Source organism: Notolepis coatsorum (assembly GCF_963971535.1).
Source record: "Notolepis coatsorum genome assembly, chromosome: 14".
In the NCBI taxonomy this organism is placed as follows: Eukaryota; Metazoa; Chordata; class Actinopteri; order Aulopiformes; family Paralepididae; genus Notolepis; species Notolepis coatsorum.
Genome location: NC_140178.1, coordinates 20854448 through 20881932, shown reverse-complemented (window position 1 = coordinate 20881932; position 27485 = coordinate 20854448). Strand labels below are relative to the sequence as shown.

The window sequence follows — 27485 nt, the reverse complement described above, 5'->3', positions numbered from 1 at the left end:
ACCCAGACCCCCAGGCCACATCCAGAGGAGAAGTAGATGACGGTAGTCTGTCGACTTCACTCTCACAGAGACAGCTTGGAGGGTCTTCAATATTAAAGACGCACAAAGATCTTTACGATATGAAATGAGGATCTCATAGACTCTTTGACACACACAGGTACATGGTATAGGCGTGTAAGCAACCGATTCCTAGACTCCGCCCTCTTAGCTTGAGCGAGGAAAGCGACGGTTGTGATTGGAGGCTCGAGAAAAGAGGGTGGAGCTTGGGATCAGTCGATCATAATGTTTAAGTCTACGAGGTCCTTGTTGCTGGACAGCTACAAAATACGGCAAATGCGATTACAAACTCAATATGTATCTGTTCTGTTGTTTAGTGTTAGTCTTTGTATCAAGAGGTCAGTCAATCAACTAGAGAATAGAAACATATCTCACTTCCTATAACTATGAATTTCTTGTGGTGGCACTGGTGGGGTTCTTTTTTTGGGGACCACAGATTGGGCCTATAAAAGATGAAAATAAAAGTAACTACAGTAGCTAACTAACTAACTAACTAACGAATGCTTCTCTCTCCGTCCGCCTGGCGTTTGGCATCAACCAGGAGGACTACGCCGGTTATTTCATCAAGTGGGGCGACCCAGTGACCCACGTCCTGGACGAAGGCGAGCGGCTGGTGCAACAGACCAAGAACAGCGACCGCACGCCGCTGGTGTCTGTGCTGCTGGAAGGTACGGGTGGAGAGACAGACACAGAGCTCTGGTGCTGCTGGAAGGTACAGGTGCAGAGACAGACACACAGAGCTCTGGTGCTGCTGGAAGGTACAGGTGCAGAGACAGACACACAGAGCTCTGGTGCTGCTGGAAGGTACAGGTGCAGAGACAGACACACAGCTCTGGTGCTGCTGGAAGGTACAGGTGCAGAGACAGACACACAGCTCTGGTGCTGCTGGAAGGTACAGGTGCAGAGACAGACACAGAGCTCTGGTGCTGCTGGAAGGTACAGGTGCAGAGACAGACACACAGCTCTGGTGCTGCAGGAAGGTACAGGTGGAGAGACAGACACAGAGCTCTGGTGCTGCTGGAAGGTACAGGTGCAGAGACAGACACAGAGCTCTGGTGCTTCTGGAAGGTACAGGTGGAGAGACAGACACACAGCAGGGTCTGGCTCAAGGTGTAGTTATACCTGCCCAGTTGACTAAGGTGGCTAGTGCTTTTTTCAATGTACGTCAAGGGGGCACTTTTTAAAAGAAATCTTTATCTAGTTTTAGCCCCACACATTTTATGTTCTTTTACTCTTTTACTAGTTTTAGCCCTACTTCATTTATGTTCTTTCTACTTACTTACTAGTTTTGATGTTCTTCTGTAGCGCCTTGAGATTTGTTCCACAAAAGCGCCCCTACAAATTGAATATATTATTATTATTATTACCTTACAGCGAACAAACAAAGCAACAGATGGCCCTGGACAATCACCAGTCGCCACTCGCCATCCTTCCTTACATAAGCAATCGTATGATGTACCTAGAGATTTGTAATTTTTGGGTGAAGAAGGCTTGGGGACAAGACAGATGTCAAATATTGTGATCACCTGACCACATCTCCTGCAACGGTTATCCTGTGACAGGTTTAGCTGTACAGTTTCCTAGCTAGCTAAATATGATGAGGTAGGAAGTTCCCCATGTAGGAGTTGGTACATTCCACAATGAGGTACTTTGTAGTGGGTACTTTATCGGTGGGTATACATCAGACAGCATATCCGGGTATTTTTTGGGGCGGGGGGGGGGGGGGGGGGGGAGGGAGACACCTAAAAGGTGCTCTGGTTAAGTTCTGTACAAATAACAATCTATATAGTCAAAGTCACAAAAAACAATCTATATAGTTGTTAGATTTTGATCAACCAGCCAGTATCACCTCTTCATCTGTTGGCTTGTAGTTCTGCGTTGTTTATTTTCTCCGATGTCTTCTCATACTGGCTGTACAATCTTTGTCATTCCCCTTTAATGCAATCCGTAATCATAATAATTCACACCGTCAGACATGTTACCTTTCTTGGAACCCGGTGTTTATTACATAAACAAAAGCCTCAGATGTTACCCATCTCGTATTGTCCTTGGAAAGTCTTTGATAGAACACTAAATTCATTATTCTAATGATCTCCTGTTACCCCGCTTGGTGGTCGTCACGGCCTTGTCGTAGCCAACAACCATATCTGCTAGCCGAAGCTAGTGATGAGGTGTCGCTCCCCTCCCCCACCCAGCGAGGGTGGAGAGGGATGAAAGTCTCTGATCAACGCGTGCGCTCTTCGCTGTGGTTCGTTTCTCATTCTAACTGTACCCGGAAGAAAACGCCATTATATTATCTTCGCCATAGCAACGACAGGCCCCGCCCCTCTTCTTGTTACTATGTGACGCTGCCATGGCTACTGCTTTTAACCTTTAGTATGATTCGATGTCAAACTCTGCATAGTTCTCTCTGACCAAATATGCACTGTTCCCAGTCCGTATCAGTGTTTATGTTTAACAAGCTGAACAACCTCGAAGCCCTGGGCTCTATCTTAGTCTGCTGCTAAACACATTGACTCTCTCTCTGACCGCCTCCACCACCACATCTACCTCTCTGACCTGGCACCTTTAGATGCTGTCATCTCCCCAATATATACATTATATACATTGAAAAAACCTCGACATCCTTCATAGTCAAAGTCATAAATAACAATCTATACTCAAAGTCACAAATGACAATCTATATAGTCAAAGTCACAAATCTATCTAGGTCGTCCTCGGACGGGCCCTCCATCGGTGCTTCCAGTCATCCCGATCCTCCATGCATCTGGCTAGCTCGCCGGTGCATTCTGTTCACGCATCTCTCCTGAGTACGTCCATGTAGGTTAATGTGGGACGTCCTCGTGATCGATGCCCGTGTGTTGGTTCCCACAGCACAAGTTTGCTGGTTGGCAGCTCATGGTGTCTCTGGCAGTGACCTGCCAGCCTCATTCTCCTGACTGCCACTTTATCGCTCACCTTTAGCACCCCCCCATACAAGTTTGCATTAGTGACATGCTCATCCCTGTTGATGTTGAGCACCACACACATCATTCTGGTGTAGCACCCATCCAAGGACTTCTGCAGGGTGGGCTTCAAGGTCCAGCATTCACTGCCATACAAAAGGACAGACTCAACTGTTGCATGAAAGAAGTTGAGCTTGATTTGACGGGGGAGGTTGGATTTCCACACACTGGTCATGCCGTTCAGAGCCCTCCACGCAAGCGCCTTCCTCCTTTTAAGGTCCTGCTCGGACGAGTTGACCCACGAGCCCAGGTATTTTAAATCACTGACTTCCTTTAGAGCAGAGCCTCCTGTTGTCCTTAGATGTCCAAATGACAATCTATATAGTCAAAGTCACGAATAATAATATACAGTATATAGTCAGAGTCATGCCCCTAACACACACACACACACACACACACACACACACACACACACACACACACACACACACACACACACACACACACACACACACACACACACACACACACACTCAAACTCACTCACTCACTCTCTATCTCCCTCCCTCTCTCTCGTTCTCTCTCTTTCTCCTTCTCTCCCTCATCTCTTTCTCTCTGTCTCTCTGTCTGTCTCTCTCTCCCTCTCTCATTCTCTTTCTCCTCTTTCTTTCTCTCTGTCTCTCTCTCTGTTTGTTTGTCTCTCTCTCCCTCTCCTCTCTCTCTTTCTGTGTCTCTCTGTTTCTCTCTATCTCTCTCCTCACTCTCCCTCCTCTCTTTCTCTCCATCCCTCTCTCTCCTTCTCTCTCTTTCTCCTTCTCTCCCTTTATCTCTCTCTGTCTCTCCCTCCCTCTCTTTCTATCTCTCGTTCTCTCTCTCCCTCTCTCTGTCTATCTTTCTCTCTCCCTCTCTCTCGTTCTCTCTCCTCTCCCTCTTTCTTTCTCTCCCTCTTTATTTCTCTCTCTCTCTCTCTCTATCTCTCTCTCTCTCTCTCTCTCTCAGGTCCTCCTCACAGTGGGAAGACGGCCCTGGCAGCTAAGATCGCTAAAGCCTCCGAGTTCCCCTTCATCCAGATCGTCTCTCCGGACAAGCTGATCGGCCTCTCGGAGATCTCCAAGTGCGAGGCCATCAAGAAGGTAGGTGGCTTACTTTAGTTTCATTTCATCTGGTTTCATTTCATTTCAGTTGATTTTTAATTTAGTTAATTATTTCTTAATTTATAATATTTTATTTTCCACTATTTTATGATATATATATATTTTTTTAATCTCATGTTATTGTATTCAGTGTAAAATACTTTGCAACATGGTTCTTAATAAGGACACAGAATGCCATATATGTTAAGCATTCTTGCATAGATTGAGCTGGTCTTGAACGGCCTGTGAGCCGGTTAATAAACGAGTGAGTGACTGAGTGACATTGTCAGTCTATGACGCGCTCCACACCTGAAGAGCGCTTGAGTTTATGGTAATTTTCTAGTTGATTTAAGAGTGGAGGGTGGAAAGGAATCCCAACCTGAGCATGACATGAGAGCAAAATGGCTGCCGTGTGAATAATGGGCAACGGTCTCCTAGTGTGGGTATACTGTATCTCCCTCCTCCCTAACCTCCTTGCTTCCTTCCTTCCTTAACACCCTCCTTCTCTCGCTCCTTATCTCCCTATCTCCACTCCTTTCTTCCGTATGACCTATAGCATGCCAGTTAGGGTACCTTATGTATACTGCACCTGTATATACTGTTTACTTTACTTACTCCTAGTATATATTCAGATTCTAAGTGTTATTGACCATATACCTTATTGTAACGTATAATATAACAGATAGGGCATACAGACCCTCATCTGCACCTTTGATTACACTGTTTACTTGCTCATATTCTTATATTCAGAGTTAATTATATTGTTTACACTGCTTATTTTATTTTAACACCGCCACTATTTTTTTTAACTCACGATTCACTTTTAAGATTTTTTTTTTTTTACTAGACTTCACTCTAGTAAATTTATTGATTGATTATTGATGCTCTCATTGATACTATGTTTGTTTCTGAAGTGTGTGTGTGTGTGATTACTCAGCCCTTGTGTGGGTGAATGTAACAAGTTCCTAACGTTTTCTTTCCCCTATTATTTCATGCACACTTTATTCATTGTTTTAAATTATTATTTTCTTTTAAGTTATTTTGTGCATCACTCTGTTTTGAATTTGATGCAAATTTGCAATGCATGAGGGTCATCCTTTTGTGTTAAATGGCTGCATAAAGCAAGCATTTGTTGACTCATGTTGATAAGAGTATTAAAACATGGAACTTGAAAAAGATCCGTTTAAGGTAGATAAAAAAAGAATTTGATTAATTTGCGATTAATCGCGAGTTAACTATGGACAATCATGCGATTAACTATTTTAATCGATTGACAGCACTAGTTGTTATGTTATCGTATCTTATCTTATTGTATCTTATCTTATTGTATCTTATCTTATCGTATCTTATCGTATCTTATCTCATCTTATCTTATTGTATCTTATCGTATCTTATCTCATCTTATCTTATCTTATCTGATTGTATCATCTTATCGTATCTCCTCGTCCTTTCCTCCCAGGTATTTGACGACGCCTACAAGTATGAATTGAGCTGCGTGGTGGTGGACGACATCGAGCGTCTCCTGAACTATGCTCCCATCGGGCCTCACTTATCCAACCTGGTGCTCCAGGATCTGCTGGTGCTGCTTAAGAAGCCCCCTCCCAAGGTCAGGTCACGCTATAGAGTCACGGTGTAGAGTCACGGTGTAGAGTCACGCTGTAGAGCAGGGGTGTCAAACTCATTTTCACAGAGGGCCACATCAGCATTATGGTTGCCCTCAAAGGGCCAAAGACCGTATAAATGTTAATGTAATGTAAAATAAATGTAGCTACTCATTTACATATTGTTAAATGTTGTTTCTGTATTTATTACTTATTCAAGTTATACATATTGCATATGCATTTGCATAGATGTAAAAATATGTTAGCTTATGTTATTTTAACAAATAATTAGTTGATCAGAACCCCATATTACTCCATTAATCAATGATCAAACCATTCAAGTAAATAACAAAGAAGAAGATCATCAAATACAAGCTATGACATTAAGTTTGTTCAAAACCTTTTTGTCACAGTCAAGAGGGGCAGAACTAACAACTGAGCTGCAAAGAACACGTGGGACAGATGTAGCAGATGTTACAAAAACAAATGGCTGCACACAACCTTGCAGAGGCCATACATCCAACTAATGGAAGATACTTTAATTAACTTTAATTAACAGATTGCAGAATGGGTACAGTACAGCTCAATACACACAATTGTTAAGGGTATGCAGACCAGAGAAAGACTTTCGACTTGTTTACATCAGGGTCCACCATTTTCAATTCGTAATGACATTGCTATTATGTGTCTGCATCAGGGGCGTATTTGGCACGGGGGACATTGGAATGGGTCCCCCCCATTTTTTCAGAATGCAGTTAATGTCCCCCCCCCCGTCTGACTACCTGTATGCAAAGAGTAGTAGATGGGGGTCGCATTTGCACGGGCCAAGTACCCACTCGCTAAAGTACTCGTCTTTGCATAATAATAGCTCGGGTCGTCCCCTCAGCCGAGGTGTGTGTTAAAATACGTCATCACATACGGTATAAAGAGAGATAAGATAAGACATTCAGTGCTATGTCCGACTCCTACCTGCGTGCATTCTTGCCCTGCAAGGGCCAAGTACCCACTCGCTAAAGTACTTGTCTTTGCATAATAATAGCTCGGGTCGTCAGCCTAGGTGTGTGTTAAAATACGTCAAACATATTGTTTACACTGTCTTTCTTCTATTATAACCCTCCCAAATCATATTCAGAAAGTATCACAGAGACTTCTATTGACCAAGGAATTAGTTATTATTTCGCGGTTTATTCACATAACGTTATATTGTTTACACTGTCTTTCTTCTATTATAACCCTCCCAAATCATATTCAGAAAGTATCACAGAGACTTCTATTGACCAAGGAATTAGTTATTATTTCGCGGTTTATTCACATAACGTTATATTGTTTACACTGTCTTTCTTCTATTATAACCCTCCCAAATCAGATTCAGAAAGTATCACAGAGACTTCTATTGACCAAGGAATTAGTTATTATTTCGCGGTTTATTCACATAACGTTATATTGTTTACACTGTCTTTCTTCTATTATAACCCTCCCAAATCATATTCAGAAAGTATCACAGAGACTTCTATTGACCAAGGAATTAGTTATTATTTCGCAGTTTATTCACATAACGTTATATTGTTTACACTGTCTTTCTTCTATTATAACCCTCCCAAATCATATTCAGAAAGGCACACACACAACATATTCCAGTTAACGGTATATTTTTTTAATGATTCGTTATGGCGTAATCAATACTTCCATGCGTATAAATTGCGTTCGCAACCTCCGTGTTTTGGGGGTAGTCATCAGAAACCTCGGATCCGGGATTCGCTCCCATCCGTCGGGCAAGAACTGTGGGTTTTCAGCCTCTCTCTCTGGAGCTTAACGGAGTTTCTGGAGGAGTTTCTGGAGGAGCTTGTCGCGGCTCATGCGCACGCTCAACCAATCAGAGAGGGGCTTCGCTCAACCAATCAGAGAGGGGTCTGCAGAAATGCGGCTACGGGCCCTAACCCCCCCCCCCCCCCCCCCCCCCCATCGACGTCACTCGCCACGCCCCCAAATCTGTCCCCGGCACACATTGAGAGAGAGTTACTGCTGTAAAATTGTCAAAGAATGTCTGAGGAGTAAGTGCTTTTGGCTTTTTTCCTTTGTTACTTCATCAATACCTCAGATGTTCAACATACATGTATGTGTAAGAATGTGTAATAACTAAGGCTGTCAAAGTTAAAGCTTTATTAACGCATTAACCCACAATTATTTTAACACCGCTATTTTTCAACCCAAGATTAGTGTAATTTTATTTTTTATTTTTATTTTACCAGAGCTCTTGGGGGGCCACATCAAATGACGTGGCGGGCCACATTTGGCCCGCGGGCCATGAGTTTGACACCTATGCTGTAGAGTCACGGTGTAGAGTCACGCTGTAGAGCAGGGGCGTTTTTAGTGTTAGAAAACATTGGGGGCTTCAGCCCGGGGGGGGGGGCCTCCCTCCCCCTTATTATTATTTTTTTTTTTTTTACACACAGAAATACGCAATTTTAGAGTAATTAGAGACAAATACTGATGAACTAGATTAGAGTTTTTTAAAGTGACGTCCAGGTCCATGAGAGGGATCTGGGCAGTCCCCATAGAAAATTCAAAGTTAACAGGACCAAATCATCAGTTTCTTATTTATTTATTTATTTATTTAACATTTATTTAGCCAGATAAAACATTGATATGGTCCAAGAGGCCCCAACGAGAGTACAAACATACATACATACATACATGTCATACATACATACATATATACATACATACACACATATACACCAATAACAAAATAAAAACACAGTTAAGAATCATACACATAAGCAAATAAACAAACAAACATTATGCACAGCCTATGTACAAAAGAAATAAACAGTTCATCTCTAGTCTTTACAGTTTTCTTCGATTGCATAAACACTCAAATCAAAAGTATTACACAATTATCAAAACCTTACACTCAAGGAGCAACACATAGGCCCAGATCTGCACCCATATAAGCACAAAGTCAGCCTCACACTTTTTGCAAAACAATACACACAGTGATTTGCAAAACACTAAACACACTTGCATTACATTACACATAGAATGTCAAATTACCACACATATGAGCCAATTGGTTAAACACAGCAATCGGATGCACAAACACACCATTGCTTAATTGTAGATACACCAATCAGGTTTAAGCACTATAAAAATGCAGCAGGTGAGTTCATATATATACAATACATTCACCAAACACTACACAAGACAACCAATGATGCAGACTGATGAAAATATAAATGTTCTCTCCATATACCCAAATCAGTCAACATGTCAACATGGAGAATCACAACAAAAAAATCTCTTGCCAGATCCAGCTAGGCAAAGAGATAATGTCTAGTATTTTCTGTACTCTATTTAAATGTTTTCTATTTTTGTTTTTGTTTTACTGTAATTTTAACCTGTTACTGGATACAGTATTTTATGTTTGTCTGATATTTGCTGAGCTTACTGTGTTATGCACACTGTAGTAGCGGGAAAACTGGGACATGTTTTGTTGTGATTCTCCATGTTGAAATGTTGACTGATTTGGTTATATGGAGAGAACATTTCTATTTTCATCAGTCTGCATCATTGATTTGGGTATATGGGGAGAATTTTTTTTTTCATCAGTCTGCATCATTGATTTGGGTATATGGAGATAAATAAATTATATTTTCATCAGTCTACAGCATTGGTCTTGTGTAGTGTTTGGTGAATTTATTGTATATTTGCACATTCTCTGTGTACTTCACTTACAGTACTCTAATCACTGAGAAGTAGAATTGCTAAATGTGTTTTAGGTTAAGCACAGCAGTGTGTAACTGGTTCAAACAGAATTAAGTCATATGAAACGTGTTTCATATGGTAACAAAATGTAGTTTTTATAAATTAGTGTATAGTTTGTGTTTTATTTAGCAAAGGATCTGAGGTGTTCTGATAATTGTGTGTGTGGTTGTGCTAATTGTGTGTAGTGTTTTGAAACACCAGGCCCTGTTTTCAAAATCGTGCTTAAGCAATCGAAAAGATTACATAATGTTTCAGTCTTCTCATAAAAGAAATATTAGATTTTGGGGTCTTTTCCTGCCTTTGGTCCGCTTTGTATTCACATCTCAAATGAACCGCAGCAGGGTTCACTTGCAAGAGTGAATGAGCTTTCACACCACCCAAACCAACCGGGCTATCCGAGGAAATGAACCAGGGTTAGATTAAAGTTTATTATAGTTTATCACAGTATCATGAGCATGTCTTTGTCAGTGGACACTGGACATGGGTATGGATGGCTCCAGGTGCTGCTGCGTTAAAGTGCACATCTTCAATACCTATCTGTACTATTTAAAAGCGCAGTGCAGGACACACTCAAAGGTTATCGCACCTCAGAGATGGCAGTGGACATGTATGACAGGACAAAGGCCATATGTAATGGCCTTGGGATTGAGGAACATACTACCAGCCAAAGGAGGAAGCAGAAAAGGATGGACGAGTATGTAGTTGAGTCATCTTGTGGCACAAGCTCAGACCTCATGGAGATCAGCTGAGACAGAGACTGTTCAATCCAGTCCTCGACAGAATGCTGCAAGAGCTTGAGAGCAGGTTCTCATGAGTTGGAGAACAACGTATGAGAGGCATACAGGCATGTTATCCAGCCTCAGACCAGTTTCTCTCAGTGGAATTGCTGCAACCCCTCGCCACACATTACAATATCCAACTACTGCCAGAGGAGATCACAGTTGCAAAGTGTTTCCTGGCCAGGACAGGCAGAGATGCAGTCCCTACTATCCAAAGTGTCTTTTCCCTCCTGGATGATAATAATAATAATAATAATAATAATAATAATAATAATAATAATGCATTTTATTTATAATGCGCCTTTCAAGACACTAAAAAAAAAAGTCCACAGATTGGTGAATGAGAAAATTATATAGGATCAAATGAAAACTACTACTTGCTAAAAATTGATGTTTAAAAGTACTAAAAACCAAAGAAAAATACCAAACACTAACAAACATTCAGCACAGACAATGGGGATGCTACCATAAAAAAAAGAAATGTAAACAATTTTCTTTTTTTCTTTTTTTTAGATCCGGGGCTAGGAGAAAAACATCCGGGGCTAAAGCCCCGGAAGCCCAGGGCTAACGACACCACTGCTGTAGAGTCACGCTATAGAGTCACGGTGTAGAGTCACGCTATAGAGTCACGCTATAGAGTCACAGTGTAGAGTCACGCTATAGAGTCACGCTGTAGAGTCACGGTGTAGAGTCACGGTGTAGAGTCACGGTGTAGTCACGGTGTAGAGTCACGGTGTAGAGTCACGCTATAGAGTCATGGTGTAGAGTCGCGGTTTAGAGTCGCGGTGTAGAGTCACGGTGTAGAGTCACGCTATAGAATCACGGTGTAGAGTCACGGTGTAGAGTCACGGTGTAGAGTCACGGTGTAGAGCAGACCTGGGCATTGTACGGCTGATTCTGACCGGCCCGCGAAAAATTACATGATAGTAATTTTTTTTTTTTTTTTTTATGTGAACGTTCACACGCACAATATACGCTTACCTAGGATTTGACTTGATTCAACAACAAAGCAGTCGGGGCAAGCCGAAAACGGTCGAAAGTGTGGTTATTTGAAGTTTGGATTATTTTTTTCACAACTGAGGTAGGTAGATAAAAATGTTTGAGACTAAAGTACAGAAAAAAAGGTACCGTTGGGTACCGGTATCGATTCACAGGTACCGGTACCGTATCGGTTCAAATGTGAACGGTACCCATCCCTACTGAACACACAACGTTAGGTTATGACTATAACCAAGTTCTGTTAGTATGGTGACGCTCGGCGTCACTCTCTGCACTGTCCTCGCACACGTGCACGCGCACTGAATAAAGACCACAATGTACCTTTAATCCCAATATTTGTCTGACCACACCCCTATCAGCTTACCCATATAAGCAGGGGTGGGGCCACCCACTCGCCTCCTTCCCAAGCTTTCACCACAAGGCGAGATCAAGGGCTGCAGCGGCGTCGGACGCCGAGCGTCACCATACTAACAGAACTTGGTTATAGTCATAACCTAACGTTCTGTATCGTATGGCTCTCGCTCGGCGTCACTCTCTGCACAAGGGAGGCCGAGCGAGAGCGAGACAAATACACCCTGCTGAAAGCCCCCCACAAACATCAGAACAGGGAGGGCCGAGCCCCCACGACCCCCCCTAATGGAGGGCACCCCCCCTATTGGGGGCTTCACGGGAGGGCGACGGACCCGACCGTGCGAAGAGGCACTCAAGCAACTCAACGCACAGGGTGAGCAGACCGTGGCTTGACCCCACGACTACACACATGCACAACCCGCATGCCACCCGGGAACGAACGGAGGGAACAACCTCGTTACTGCCCCCAGAATCACGGGGTCAAGGGCAAACCCAACCCCGTGGCAAGGCCGTAGCAGCGGAGCGCGAAGGAAGACCCAGACCCACCAAAGGGACTGGACCCCCTGGAACGGGGGCCCGGAGAAGTCCATGATGCCAGCATCAAGACCCCACCAGGTGGGCACTTAGTGACCCCGCCCCCCACATCGCCAGCGTATTCGGACAAAGGCCCCTCAGCCGAGCGGGCCCTGTCCCCCCAATAGTTCACCGCCTGGCACACTGACCCTGCAGAACAGGCAGTCAGCATGGCCGTAAGCACACAAAAAAGGTTAACCAACAGAAGCAGGCAGCGCACCGGGGAAAAACCAGGCAACAGGCTGTTAACCCTAGCCTGGAGACTGCGGACAAGACAGGCGCCAGAGGGGACAGCTGAACACAGCCGCCCCGGCGGAAGGGGCGTAAGCTGGCGTTGTTGCATGACCAAGCCTCCATTTAAAAAGCCCCCACCCAGAGGGGTTGAGGCAGAGAAGGCTGACACGATTGGCAGACGTCATGAACGTGCAGGGGCACCCTCAACCGGTGAACCCGGGAGTTGACACTGCTCCAACACACCAGGGAATCAACCACCTTGGTGTTACCCAATGCGGTGGTTGTTCCTATAACCCCTCAAGAAAAAAACTCAAACACACCTGCGGGTATACACCGGCTATACCGCAGTACAAGTGTTTCAGTTTTCAAAAAAGGGTTAACCCAGGCCTACGGGTCGACGAAACATGACTTCGGACCGGGCCCGGTGATACGGGAAGCACAGGGTCACCAGAGGAGATCAAAGACCACCCCAACAGGCCCCTCTTCGCCATGCGTGAGAGAGGAGCGAAAAAGAATGGAGAACCAGCCCCAAGCACACCGTACTTGGTATTCCCAGGCGGTCTCCCAACCAAGTACTAACCAGGACCAACCTGTGTAGCGGCCGAGATCTGACGAGATCGAGCGTGTACAGGTCGGCATGGCCGTAAGCCATTAAAAAAATGTACCCAACCAGTGTCTCCATAGAGCTTAACCCTGTGACACCCGGACCGACCTGGCATTTTTCCCCCTGAAAAAAGCCTAAGTCCCTCAGGGTACCAGAACAGCAGATCTGCATCCCCGGCGGACAACGGGTTCAACTGATCCGGACCAGCATGACCAGAACCAGTCCCGTGCCCTAACCACGCCGACATGCCTACTCCAGGAGAAGAGGCAGATATGCGTGTTGATCTTAAACATGAAAAGAAGGCGCCACCCAGACGTTCGGGCGAACCGCGCCCCCGGTGGCCCACCCCCAGGGCGTGAGACCCCTCTACATATGTTCAGATCCATTCCGTCATCATCCCCCAGATACGAACGAGAATCCGTCGATAACCAAACCAGGTCGTCGGATTTGGTCGTCGGAAGAGGAAAAACCTCCATCCCAGTTGCTTTATAAAAACGCCGTTTTAACCTCAAGCAACCAAGGCGTGCCAGTCAGTCGCCTGTTTACAGAACACCCCGAGCTAGCACTATACGTGCGTCGGGACACACCCACATCAATGAACAGGCTATTTAGACCTGTCATTGAATCCCTAAGGCGCCCAGGGGAACGACGAGGGGTGTGATACTTCCTAACTCCAACTCTTTTTAGTAGAAAAGAAGGAAGCACCAACAGTATGTATCCCAGTCTACACAGCCGGGGGTAAAATTTTTTCACATTTTTACATCCCACCACCCTCCCATAGGAAGGAGACGGGAATCCCCAGAGAGACTTCCCACGCGAGCTGTACAGATTGAAAAGAATATATTGCAGGGCGGTTAGGTGGCCGAGCGGAGATTGCGTTCGTCACCAGCCCCGGAGCTGTGAGCTGGATTCGCCTGTTCGAATCCAGCTCACAGCTCCGGGGTTGTCACCAGCTTGGCTGGCCGTCTGCACTAATACAATTGGCTGTATTAGAGGGTGGGAGAAGCTGGCGGGGTGGGTCCGGGTCGTTGTAAACAGCGACTCCTACAGTTCGGTCGGGGCGCCTGCTAAGCGCGGATAGGACTTGAGGGGGATAGTGTGGTCCTCCCACACGCTACGCCCTCTCGATGAGAATCCGCGCTGCCAGGTGAAAAGAAGCGGTGATTGGCTGGACGTGTGTCGGAGGAAGCACGTGGTAGCCTCCACTCTCCCAGATGATCTGACTGTGGGGGGTAAGTGCGCAGCGACCAGGAAGGGACTGGGAATTGGCATACGACTAACATTGGGATGGGAGAAAATCGGAGGAAAATGGAGGGGGAAAAAGACCAAAAAAATATATATATATATATATATATATATTGCACCTTGAGCCATGTAAAAAATTGGTTTTAGGGCTCTCCGGGGAGGAGGCACTGAACCCATACATACTCAATAATCGAATTGAATCGAATACATACACAATAGAGTAGGACTCCTTCTAGAGGGTCCACTCACCTTGACATTCTGAGGAGGAGGCTCTGTACTCTGAAGGAGGCTCCCTCCTCACGGAAGGAGTCCCAACTCACAGAAGGCCAGAATAGGAGCTTGGTGAGGAGGAGCCCTGACCACCCCCCGAAACAGATCCATCACATGGACCTGAACAGCACACGGAAGTCCTACCAACAGAGCACGGTGACGTACTCTATGGCGGGGGAATTTCTGCGGTGCACACGCCCAATATTCCAGGCCGTGGGACCAGGAAACTCCCTTCCCCCCCCCCCCCCCTCACCCTGTAACGTGCCGAACCGCAACGTGACAGGAACCTTGAAGGACAGGTGGGTTTACCCCTGACCAACAGAAAAAAGGGGGGGGAAGAAAGGTTACCAGTTCACCCCTTTACGACCCCACACCCATGATACGATGTAATGACAAAAAGAGAGTATGACACAGTCATAGTCAGCTCTATGAAGCGTCTGACAGCTTCACACAGCGCATGAGCTAACCTGCTATCTGATTTTTACTAAGGAAAAAACACAGAATAGAGAGGGCTCTCCAAGAGCCCCGGTACCAAACTTACACATGTGCTTCTGTGGCCAGTCCAACCCAGTTGTAGGTCACATGACACACACAACCCATCATCACCTACAAAAAATGGCAAAAACACTCTACAGACGAACGGCGTTTTTCATAATGAGAGAATACATAATTCTCGATTAGTATTGGCCACAGGCCTTGCTAAGCACACACGAAAGCGACCAAACAATCTTTTCTTTTAGGAAAATAAAGTTTCTCCAGCCGTTTTAGCACAACCTCAGCAATCAAGCTAAGGGTTACATCGTATCCCTACCACACAGTGACACAATGTAGTGCAACAACATGTCTGAGAGGAGGATGAAGAAGTCCCCAGGGAACCGGGGGGAAACACAATCCTCCTACTTTACCCTTAATACGGCCAGTTAAAACAGGAAAACCTGTTAATATGTGAACACACTGTTCATTGTCATTACAGGCTGAGAAAAGAATCATTCTTTACTCATTTGTCACTAAGCATAGCTTTATAGGTTAGTTAACCCCCTTAGTTGCGAGTACACGGTACATATACACACACATGATGTTTCTCAACACAACAAACCAGATAATTTTCACATCTGTAACAACAACCCGATTTGCATGGAGAAGCTAAATACCAGTGACAAGACAATTCACACATAACTCGCGTCGTATCCTAAATGTAGTGCAGCAACACTCGTTTTTGGAAAACATCGTTATTTACTAAACATTTAGAAGGGAAAAGCCAGAAGAAGTGTACAAGGTCTGGCCAAACCTTGCCTACCCGGAGCGTAGATCAAGCGAAGTGCAGTCTCAAGGCACCGTAGTAAACACAGCCGTCCTGTGTTGTCGATCTGGCAGCGTCGCCGCTCCATCCCGTCGCTACGGTCCCTCTTGTTGACGCAGTCCTTGCCGTCCTGGCCCAGGGCAGGTTCGACGAACATCCTCTGTCAAAGATGACGTCGTAGTCAAGAGTGTTTAAAACATGTTATAATCAAAGCACGTTCAACAGAGTAGCATTAAGCTAACGGCCGCTCTAACCGTCGGTCGCTACCGCCCCTGCCCGCGAGACGCCGAGCGAACGGCGCACGCAACCAGAGGGGAGCTTCGAATCCCCCCCCGCCTCTCCCCGTGAGGGAGAGGGGAGTTGGGAACCGCGGCGGCGCGCGAGGGGCCGGAGCCACCCCGCGCTGGGCCTCGGCCGATAGCAGCAAGCTAACGTTTCCTAGCCTAGCCAGGTAGGCCACCTAGTGATCACAGCAGGCTAGCGCCGCAGCTAACAGCTGACTGGCTAACAGTAGGCCACCACTAGTACGTAAGCTAAACAGCTATCACCTGAACTTGTACACAATGATATAACACTCACTCAGACAGGCCGCCGTTCTGAAACCCTCCTCACTTTTTAAGAGAAAAGAGAAACAAGATGTTAACACAGTTTTACAACGGTGATTTTACCAACACCCGACGGAGCCAGCACAATACCCAAATGGCCTGTAGCTGACTTGAACACAGATCTTCCGCTACCGAACATCTATGCCCATATTTCCTCGTGAGGAATACTCATTTGGATATGAAAGATGGGGCTCACGGTAACAGAGAAAACATCCACTCGTCCAGAAAACACAGGGATCACCAGTGTTAATGGTCGTGGCCCACTAGTTAAACTATAATGGGCTTCAGACCAAGGTCTTCTGTCGCCTAAGAGGCTGAACAAAGGACCCTAGTCTGGGGCCGGTTTTCATAAACATTGTCAACTAGCCCCCATAGCACTAACAGACAAGTGGAGCTTGCCAGCAAAACATAACTCACCAAACCTGGAACCCACCGCTTCTCACAACAGCGGCACGTCCTACAGCCCAGCTGTGTCTTTACCGCAACCAGCACACAGCAAGGACTGCAGTTGGAAAGGCATGTAGCGGTGCGAACTCCCAATACGAAAACCGGTGGAGGATTTTTAGAATGATCATCATCTTCCAGACACTCCAGTACGAAGACAATATCGCCGTATTTTCTCGAAAATAGTGAGAGAAAATAAAGATATGTCAACGTATCCTTGTTTTCCAACTCTTCTCCTACCATCACATCACTTCAAGTGGGGATCTACCGAGGCACTTCCTTGTGGTGAAAGCGAGAAGGAGGCGAGTGGGTGGCCCCACCCCTGCTTATATGGGTAAGCTGATAGGGGTGTGGTCAGACAAATATTGGGATTAAAGGTACATTGTGGTCTTTATTCAGTGCACGTGTGCGAGGACAGTGCAGAGAGTGACGCCGAGCGAGAGCCATACGATACAGAACTGCAGGGCAAGGGCATTTTTGCTCATGAAATGCATAGCCATGTGAAAGCCTTCATGACAAAGTTGCAATTAATTTCAAGGCAACTAGGCAGCAACAATCTCAAACACATGAAAACCCTGAAAGAAGTCAAACCATCAGCTGATCACCGGCACAGGTACTCATCCATGTTGGGAGCACTGCATGATGCATTTTCAAGGCGTTTTCAAGATTTCAAAAAGGTTGAGGATGAAATGCAGCTGGTTTCCTCTCCCTTTACCTGCAGTGTTGATAGTTGTTCAGCTTGAACTCATTGACCTGCAGTAGGGCTGGGCGATATGACGATATTATATAAATATCGGGTACAGTTCATTAACGATACACTTTTTAAACGTATCGTGGATATCGTGATGTTTTGCCCAAGAGGATTGTGTCGCGTCAATCTGGTCCACACGTTGAAACTTTTGAACAGCGCCGCCCCACACACACTACTGCATCAAAGTTACTACTTATGATAACAAAGGCATTCGTTTTGTGGCATTAACGTTATATAGTTACACGTTCAATAATAACATCAGCGTATTTACATAGCAACGTCCGAGGTCAACCTAGATATAGCAAGCATTAGTCGTTCATATCTCAGCCCGTGCTGACTCAGTTGTACCCATTCTGCGGTCTGTTAATAAAGTTTTCAATCAGACAGATGTATGGAAAGGCTTTTATTATAACATCCGTTGCAGTAAAATCATTATGCCTCCAGTCGTTTAGTCGTCCTGCGGAGCTAAAAGCTAAACGTCGGCCGCGGGGCGGGGGAGCTACCATTGTTGTTGTCATTGAGCTCTCCAATGGCGGAAGTAAAAAATTAATACGCGCTTGCCGATTGGTGCTAAGAACAGCAGGGCGGGTGCAAGCCGTGTGACGTAATTGGCAGACTCGACTGTCAATCAAAATGATTCTGTTTGCCGTCTGAATGAATGAAAACGTTATTAACAGATTGCAGCATGGGTACAGTACATCTCAATACAACAACAGTGGACTGGAGGATTCAGACCAGAGAAAGACTTTCGTCTTGTTTACATCAGGGTCCCCCATTTTCAATTTATCATATTTCATATCTAAATCATATAATATCTCATTGCTAAATATATGCAATATATAATCTAATAATCCAATAATCTAAATCTAATATATAATATAAAAATGCTAAATGCATGGGTATTTTATTTAGTCTTTAATGTTAGCTTGCAAACTCAAATACTCTTGGTCTTGGTAAGCCTCATAATGAATTGTTTGGGGAAAAAAAGAAAAACATTGTGATGCGTATCGTGTATCGCCGAAAGGTCAGAAAATATCGTGATATCATATTTAGGCCATATCGCCCAGCCCTAACCTGCAGTCTGATTCACTACTGAAAGAGCACTTTAAGTCAGCATCACTGCTAGAGTTCTACTCTGCTCTCAAGGAGGAGAACTTTCCAAACATGAGGAGACATGCTCAGAAGATGTTGGTTCTCTTTGGATCCACCTACATATGTGAACAGACATTCTCAGTCATGACTTTACCAAGTCCAGGTACAGATCCTCTTTCACTGATGAACATCTGGCAGCTGTGCTTCGCATCTCCATCTCAGACATGCAACCTGACTTTGATGGACTTGTTAAAGCTCAACAGAGACTGGATTTCTCACACTGAATGAAAAAAAAAGAACTGAAGAACACTAAAATGTGGAAATATAACAAGTGAAATGGGACACTTGATCTTTTTTTTGCACATTTCTGAAAACATTAAATGTTTAATATAGGCATGTAAAGTAAAAAAGGCTACAAAACTGGGACACTTTTCTTTACACAGTTCAGTGACATGTCTTGTTTATTTTTGCTATAAGATGATGTGATGTCTTTAGAAAGCTAAGAAAATCCTTGTTTCAATAGTATATGAAACTCAAAATGCCCTTTGTTATTAATGTTTCACATTTTGTTTATCATTTTGGAAATAAATTCTATTTGAATAAATGATATTTTTGAAAGCTAACCTCACCTTTTAATTGCCAAATAATAACATACACTCTTACCAGGGGTCAAAACAATGCCATTTACTGCTTTTTATATAGAAATAAAATTTATATTATGCATAATTGAGTTTGGAATTTTGGCCCGACCCTCCAACATATTTTCAGTTGCTCATTCGGCCCCCCGGGAAAAATAATTGCCCACCCCTGGTGTAGAGTCACGGTGTAGAGTCACGCTGTAGAGTCACGGTGTAGAGTCACGCTGTAGAGTCACGCTGTAGAGTCACGGTGTAGAGTCACGCTGTAGAGTCACGCTGTAGAGTCACGGTGTAGAGTCACGGTGTAGAGTCACGCTGAAGAGTCACGCTGTAGAGTCACGGTGTAGAGTCACGGTGTAGAGTCACGGTGTAGAGTCACGCTGTAGAGTCACGGTGTAGAGTCACGCTGTAGAGTCAAAACACAGCAGTGGGGCCGCAGCTCGTGAGGTTTTGCCTTTGTAGGTGTAATTTACTCATCCAGCAGGCTGTCATTTACAATGACAAGGTTTGTAATTTTGCAGCACGATTTTGAATGTTAAAAATACATTAGAATAGACTATATCTTAAAGGTGCTGTAAGTGGTATATCTTTTGGTTAAAATAAGTGGTCTACATGTTAAAATAATAGCTGCAGTAAACAGAACATACATTCACTTTATCCAATCAGGAGCGAGAACTCCACACTGAAAAAAAGGAAAATAAATAAAAACTAGTTTTAAGCAAATATGTGCTTGAAACAAGTAAAATGATCTGCCGGTATAGTAAGTAAATCTGGTTTGGCAAGATTTCTTAGTAAAAATATCTATGGTTCTCTCTCCTGATTGGATAAAGTGAGAACGCGATACCAGAACATTTTATGTTTGTTTACTGCAGAGCTTAGGGACTGGGAGACCCATGTTACTGACCAAACACACAATCTCAGTGATGGCTGTGATAATGTAGAGCTATTTAATACTTATTTGAACCAAGAAAATACCACTTTCAGCACCTTTAGCATTTGGTTGTATAGCTGGTAACATTGTTTCTCATTTCAGGATAACATTCTCCACTCTTGCGCGTGGAGCAGATATCCACTTCCTGCGTGAAAGTGGCTTTAGGCTGCGGCAGCGTTCCTCTCGCGTTACTGGACTTTAACCCCACCTTCCTCTTCATCTCAGTGTTACTGTTTAACCCCACCTTCCTCTTCATCACAGTGTTACTGGACTTTAACCCCACCTTCCTCTTCATCACAGTGTTACTGTTTAACCCCACCTTCCTCTTCATCTCAGTGTTACTGTTTAACCCCACCTTCCTCTTCATCACAGTGTTACTGGACTTTAACCCCACCTTCCTCTTCATCTCAGTGTTACTGTTTAACCCCACCTTCCTCTTCATCACAGTGTTACTGGACTTTAACCCCACCTTCCTCTTCATCACAGTGTTACTGGACTTTAACCCCACCTTCCTCTTCATCACAGTGTTACTGGACTTTAACCCCACCTTCCTCTTCATCACAGTGTTACTGTTTAACCCCACCTTCCTCTTCATCACAGCGTTACTCGACTTTAACCCCACCTTCCTCTTCATCACAGCGTTACTCGACTTTAACCCCACCTTCCTCCTCTCCACAGGGGCGAAAGCTGCTGATCATCGGCACCACCAGTCACAAGGACGTCCTGGAGTTAGACGCCTTCAGCACCACCATCCACGTCCCCAACATCTCCACCGGGGAGCAGCTGGTCGACGCCCTGGAGGTGAGCGCTGCACGTCCAGCGATACCTGTTGTAGATGATGATGATGATGATGATAATAATTGTATCCAAATGGCATTCTGTACATTCAAACAAGTGTGCTCTCTATATGCCATGAGCAAATGACACACACACGCACGCACGCATGCACACACACACACACACACATTTTTTGGATGATTGTAATAAGTTAGGTTGTTGTATTGTGTATAAGTATACTGAATATATGTATGTGTATGTGTATATGTATGTATGTATAGTGTGTATATCAGGGTTTCCGTTAGAAAAAATTGTTGCCGGTCTCCGTGACCTGCAAGATTTCAACTACCGGACAAATGAGATTAATTCCGGTCATAGTTTATTGAGCTTTAAAACAATTGATAGGCAGGCTCATGTCATCCTCAAGGCATGTAGATTTATAATATTATTACTTAAAACTAGGCTACTTTTGCGTATACAGTCATTAATATATTCCAAATAAAATAAGTCCCTCGATACTCCGTCTCCGTGCTGCTGCTGACTTGAAATAAAATAGACCGCGTATGTGGCAGTCGGTCCGACACTGAACAGCAGTCTGTTATAATCACATTTTTATGAGCTAACGAATTCCGTTATATTGGACATTTGTATTAATTATATCAAGCGAAGAACTGAGAAAGCAGAGAGACTGCAACATTATCGTGGTTTGCGTGACTACTCTCTCCACCTCAATGTCACGCGGTCGAAAAGGGCGCTTGTCTATTGGACAGTGGAAATGTGTGTGTGGCTGCGATCCTGTGTGTGCGCGCGCGCGTGTGTGTGTGTCTGTGTGTGTACTGCGGAGCCCAGATCAGCGGAGCCGAGTTTTGACATGGCATTGATCCATTGTTCTATTGAAGCACATTACCTACCACCATCCTCTCGCTAAACAACTTGTAGACCACGGTGTTTCTATGAGTGCCCACAAGTAGCCGTTTTAATAATATAATAAGCCGCGCGCCTCGGTAATAATAATAAGCCGCGTTTTTTCTTCCTTCTTCCCAAGATGCACAGACATAGAGAGAGAGAGAGAGATAGATAGATAGATAGATAGATAGATAGATAGAGATTAGATGCAGTGTGCTTGTTTTGCAGTGAGTGCTGCGAGCAGTGGTAATAATAATCACTTCCTATATTTGGTTCGCGTTTGGTCCGATGAAGCGAACCGAGACCTACGTTTTTAAAGCTCTCGCTGACAACGTCGTTGTCATTATTAGAAGCAACGAGGAAACAAATGTAATGATCGTTTCGTTCATCGCATAGGCTATTTAATTTTAGCCTATTTTAATACAATTCAAATAATCAAATTGTGCTTAGACTCAGGGAATTATTTTCACCGGACATTAAGACCGGAGAAATTAAATATGTCGGACTTCAGGAGATTTTGCCGGACAAATACCGGTAATTACCGGCTAACGGAAACGCTGGTGTATATATGTGTATGTATGTATACGTGTATATGTATGAGTGTATGTGTATATATGTGCGTGTGTGTGTATATTTGTATATATATTGATATGTGGGACCCCTCCATCTGTGATGTCTCTGTCGGGCGTCTAGCTGTTGGGGAGCTTCACGGAGACGGAGCGAGCCAGCGTCGCACACCAGCTGAAAGGGAAGAGAGTTTCGATTGGCATCAAGAAGCTCCTGATGCTTATTGAGATGTCACTCCAGGTACGAGGATGTACACGCGAGCGCTTAAAACGGCCTTTGTGGGTTTTTTTTTATATTCCCATGGGTCCCTGTGTAATACTAGTCCTGTGAGAATAGGGCTTTTATCAATACACCATCTCTGGGCACAAAGCTGGGCGCGGCAGCGCATTTATCACACGACTTGAATGGATAGATTAGGCTTTTCCTACTGTAGCGACTCTTTCAGATATATCTGTTTTGAGTCTCGTGCACCGAACCAACGCAGATCTCCACGACAGCATAATCAAACCCTCTCGCGGCGGTTATTTTAAAGGAGCATTCCGTAATGGTCGCCCCCCCAACATTGTGGTCACTTTTACAGCCTGCGAACAGTGAGGACCGTTTAGACCAGGGGTCTCAAACTCAATTTACCTGGGGGCCGCTGGAGGTAGAGTCTGGGTGAGGCTGGGCCGCATCAAATATTCCACAAAAAAGTATTCCACAAAAAAAGGGTTTCAAGTATTAAAAAAAAAATTACAACTGAACCAATCTTTAGTAATAACATTTTATTCAGAACATGAACGGAACATGAACGGTTCTTCAGAACATGAACGGTTCTTCAGAACATATAGGCTTCTCTTGCCTACTCCTTGGTGCCAGAGACCTGGCAGCGCTTCCTCTTACACAGCTGAGCCACATTTGGCTTGAGGGAGGAAGCAATTGAGACCCTCAGTATGGCTTGAAGATGCGCATCAGTCAGTTTGGACCTGTACTTTGACTTATTAAAGTTCATGGTGGAGAAGAGCTTTTCACACAGATATGTGCTCCCAAAAAGGCACATGGTCCGCTTGAACATCCTGGAAAGCTCAGGGAAGGTGGGGGGCAATTCTCTCAAAAATTGTCCAAGCTTGTCTACTTGTCCACTCACCTCCTTGAACTTGGCTTTGAGGTCAGAATTGCACTGCATGTCAATGAGCTCCATTTGAAGCACAGGAGGGGCATCTTGCACATCGAAGGAGAAGGGGTCAGCAAACATTTGAAAAGTGGCTCTGTGTGTCTTGAAGTCTGCAAACCGGCGATCAAATTCCTCCTGTAGCTTAACAATGGCATCAGCATACGCACCACTGAATGGTGTGCCCACATCCACGAGTGCCTTGCATGTTGGGAAATGGCAGAAGTCTGTCTTAGAGAGCTGGGCTTTCCATAGCATAAGTTTTGTGGAGAAGGCTCTGACGTTGTCATAGGCAGCACTGACAAGCTGCCCCGGGCCTTGTAATTTCTTGTTCAGTACATTCAGCTCCTGTGTGATGTCAACAAGAAAAGCTAAGTCCATGAGCCATTTGGGATCACTTAGCACAGGAACAGCCATCCCATCCTTCTCCATGAAGGCTTTCACTTCTGCTCTCAACTCAAAAAACCTCTTCAAAACATTTCCCCTGCTGAGCCAACGTACCTCGGTGAAGTAGATCACATCTTCATATGCTGACTCTATTTCCTCCAAAAAGGCACGAAACTGGCGGTGCTTTAAGCCCCTGGATCTAATATGGTTGATGCATTTCACAACGACAGACATCACATTGTCAAACTTCAGGCATTTGCTGCAAAGGGCCTGCTGGTGGATAATGCAGTGCAGAGCAATGGCCTCCTCCACACCCTCCTCTCCCAGTTTTCTTTGAACCAGTGCCACCAGTCCATTTTTCCTCCCCGTCATTGATGGCGCTCCGTCGGTTGTTATTCCAGCAAACCTGATTGATTGAAAAATGTATTAACAGATTGCAGAATGGATACAATACAGTACGGCTCAATATACACAATTGTTAAGGGGATGCAGACCAGAGAAAGACTTTCGTCTTGTTTACATCAGGGTCCCCCATTTTCAATTAATTGTGACATTTATGACATACACTACACAACATACAGATATACAGATATATATGACATTTATGACATACAGATATACAATACTGTTACATTTGTGACATACAAGATATGCAAATATACAGTACAGTACAAAGCAGGATTATCTAATTTTGTCCTCAAGGAGCAGCTTTATGAAGCCTGGGCCTTTGTGTGGAAGCACACACTGCACTCTCTCTCTCTATCTCTCTCTTTATCATGTGCACACACACACACACACACTCTCTCTCTATCTCTCTCTTTATCATGTGCACACACACACACACACACTCTCTCTATCTCTCTCTTTATCATGTGCACACACACACTCTATCCCTCTCTCTGTATCATGTGCACACACACACACACACACACACACACACACACAGCTGCTTTACATAAATACCACTTCCCTCTCTTGATCTTTAAACAGAGATCCTTACAGAAAATATATACATACGAGGGGGAGGATAATGTACATTGGGAAGCGGTGGGGGGGGGGGGGGGGGGGTGTTTGGACATTTACCTCTTCCATGGTAAACCGGCATCCACAATGGCATCACACAGCTGGCGGAATATTTCCTGAGCGGTGGTCTGCCCGTGCATTGGAATCATTGTGAGCAACTCCTCTGTCACTTCAAAACGGTCGTCAACACCGCGGACATACATTGCAAGCTGCGCAGTGTCCGTTATATCTGTGCTCTCATCAAGAGCGACTGAATATGCGCAAAAATGTTTGCCTTTCTCACGCAGTTGGTCGTAGATGTCGCCTGACAGCTCAGAAATGCGCTCTGCCACGGTGTTGGCTGAAAGGCTGATGTTTCCCAACTGACTCTTCTTTTCCGGACAGACTATACCTGCAGCCTGTAACATACACTTTTTTATAAACTCTCCTTCTTTGAACGGCTTCCCCGCCTTAGCAATCATTTCACTGACCACGTAGCTGGCTTTGACTGCCGCATCACTCTCCTTGCTTGCTTGTGTAAAAAAACCTTGTTGCCTTGTAAAACACGATTTAAGATTTGCGATCCGGTCCTCTCTCGCATCTCCTTGGTATTTGTTATACTCCTCAGCATGTCGAGTGATATAATGACGCCTGAGGTTATAGTCTTTCGGCACCGCAACTTTTTCTTTGCAAACAAGGCACGTTGGGGTGCCCCGGTGCTCAATAAATAAATATAGCGTCTCCCACTTATCCTGAAATTGCCTGTGCTCGTCGCCAATCGTTCGCTTCACGGCAGGTTTTGATAAAGACATGACTATTAGAAATAATAATAGTCAAGTCAAGTCAAGAATAGAACAATTATTAGAAACTTTGTGTCACGTTTGAAGCAAGTCACTAACGTTGCTGTCAGCTGTTATGTACCATGCGCTACGGTAGCCTACAAGTGATAAAATAAATAAAACATCACACTCGCGCCACCAGGAAATAGGTGCGCGCGGGCCGCACTACCACTAAACTTTGATGTGAAGTAGGGGGCCGCACAATATCATTCCGCGGGCCGCAAATGGCCCGCGGGCCGCGAGTTTGAGACCCCTGGTTTAGACGCAGCCGTTAAATGGCCGCGCTCGTTTCCACGTTAATCGTATGCGGTCGAGGGCGGCCGGGTAGCGCAGCGGACTAAGCGTCTGTCTACCACCACAGAGACAGTGGGATCGAATCCAGTTGTGGTGCTTCCGGGTTGGCCGACCGTCCATACTAACACAATTGGCAGTGTTAGCGGGTGGGAAACCCGGCGAGGGTGGGTCCTGGTCATTGTAAGCAGCGACTCCTACAGTTCGGTCGGGGCGCCTGCACAGCAAGGGAAGGATCTAGGAGAGGTAGTGTGACCTTCCACACGTTACACTCTCCCAGTGAGAGTCCGCGCTGCCAGGTGAAAAGAAGCAGTGGGCTGGCTACACATGTGTCGTCCGCCCTCCCGGACCGACGGTAGGGGGTAGAGTGCACAACGACCAGGAAGGGGATTGGGAATTGGCATAACGACTAACATTGGGATGGGAGAAGAACGGAAAAAGAAGGGGGAAAAAGATAATTTAAAAAAGATAATCGTATGCGGTCGAGTCTACGCGAACTCGGTGCACCGTTAAGGATTAGCGGCCAAATGACCATTTGAGAATGTAGTGTAGACCGTCGAATGGGAACAGCAGTCCTATCAATTTCAATCTATTGTACTCAAAGCAGTGACATCATGTAGCACTCGCACATAAAGCCTAATCTGGATCTGTTGCAAGAAGATTAGCACGGGTTACATAAGCGTGTAGTGTCTGTTACTTGGGTGTGCTACTGTAGTTAACTCTCTCTCTCTCTCTCTCTCTCTCTCTGCCATCTCCTTCTCTCTCCTCCAGATGGACGCGGAGTCTAGAGTGTCCAAGTTCCTGTCTCTGCTGAGAGACGAGGGGGTGTGAGTACCGCCGATCTGTGCCAATCACCTCTGCCGTTCCTGCCTGTCACTCAGCCTCTAATCCAGGGGTGGCCAACCAGTCAGAGACTAAGAGCCACAAAAATGACTGTGATACCACAAAGAGCCACACCATATACCAGCGTTTCTCAACTTTTTTTTCAGTCACGGCACCTTCATGTGTTTATAGGTCTCACCCTCTGGCCTCTGAAGTTGCTAATGTCTTTTTTATTTGGGCCTCACAGGGTTAAAAGTTATTTAGAACTGTTATTTGGGCACTTGTTATTTAGAACTGTTATTTAGGCAGTTGTTATTATTTAAAACTGTTATTTAGGCAGTTGTTATTATTTAGAACTGTTATTTAGGCAGTTGTTATTATTTAAAACTGTTATTTAGGCAGTTGTTATTATTTAAAACTGTTATTT

General features: G+C 44.8%; 1 pseudogene across 1 annotated transcript in view; it reads left to right on the top strand.

Annotated features, from left to right (window-relative positions):
• LOC311240456 (vesicle-fusing ATPase-like) overlaps window positions 1-27067 on the top strand; it is a 59017-nt pseudogene extending 31950 nt beyond the window's left edge. The window contains exons 8-13 of the transcript in view: window positions 581-725; window positions 4002-4135; window positions 5595-5741; window positions 20996-21118; window positions 22694-22807; window positions 27008-27067. The product of the transcript in view is annotated as a vesicle-fusing ATPase-like (transcript). The remainder of the gene's footprint in view (window positions 1-580; window positions 726-4001; window positions 4136-5594; window positions 5742-20995; window positions 21119-22693; window positions 22808-27007) is intronic.
• The last annotated feature ends 418 nt before the right edge of the window (window positions 27068-27485 follow it).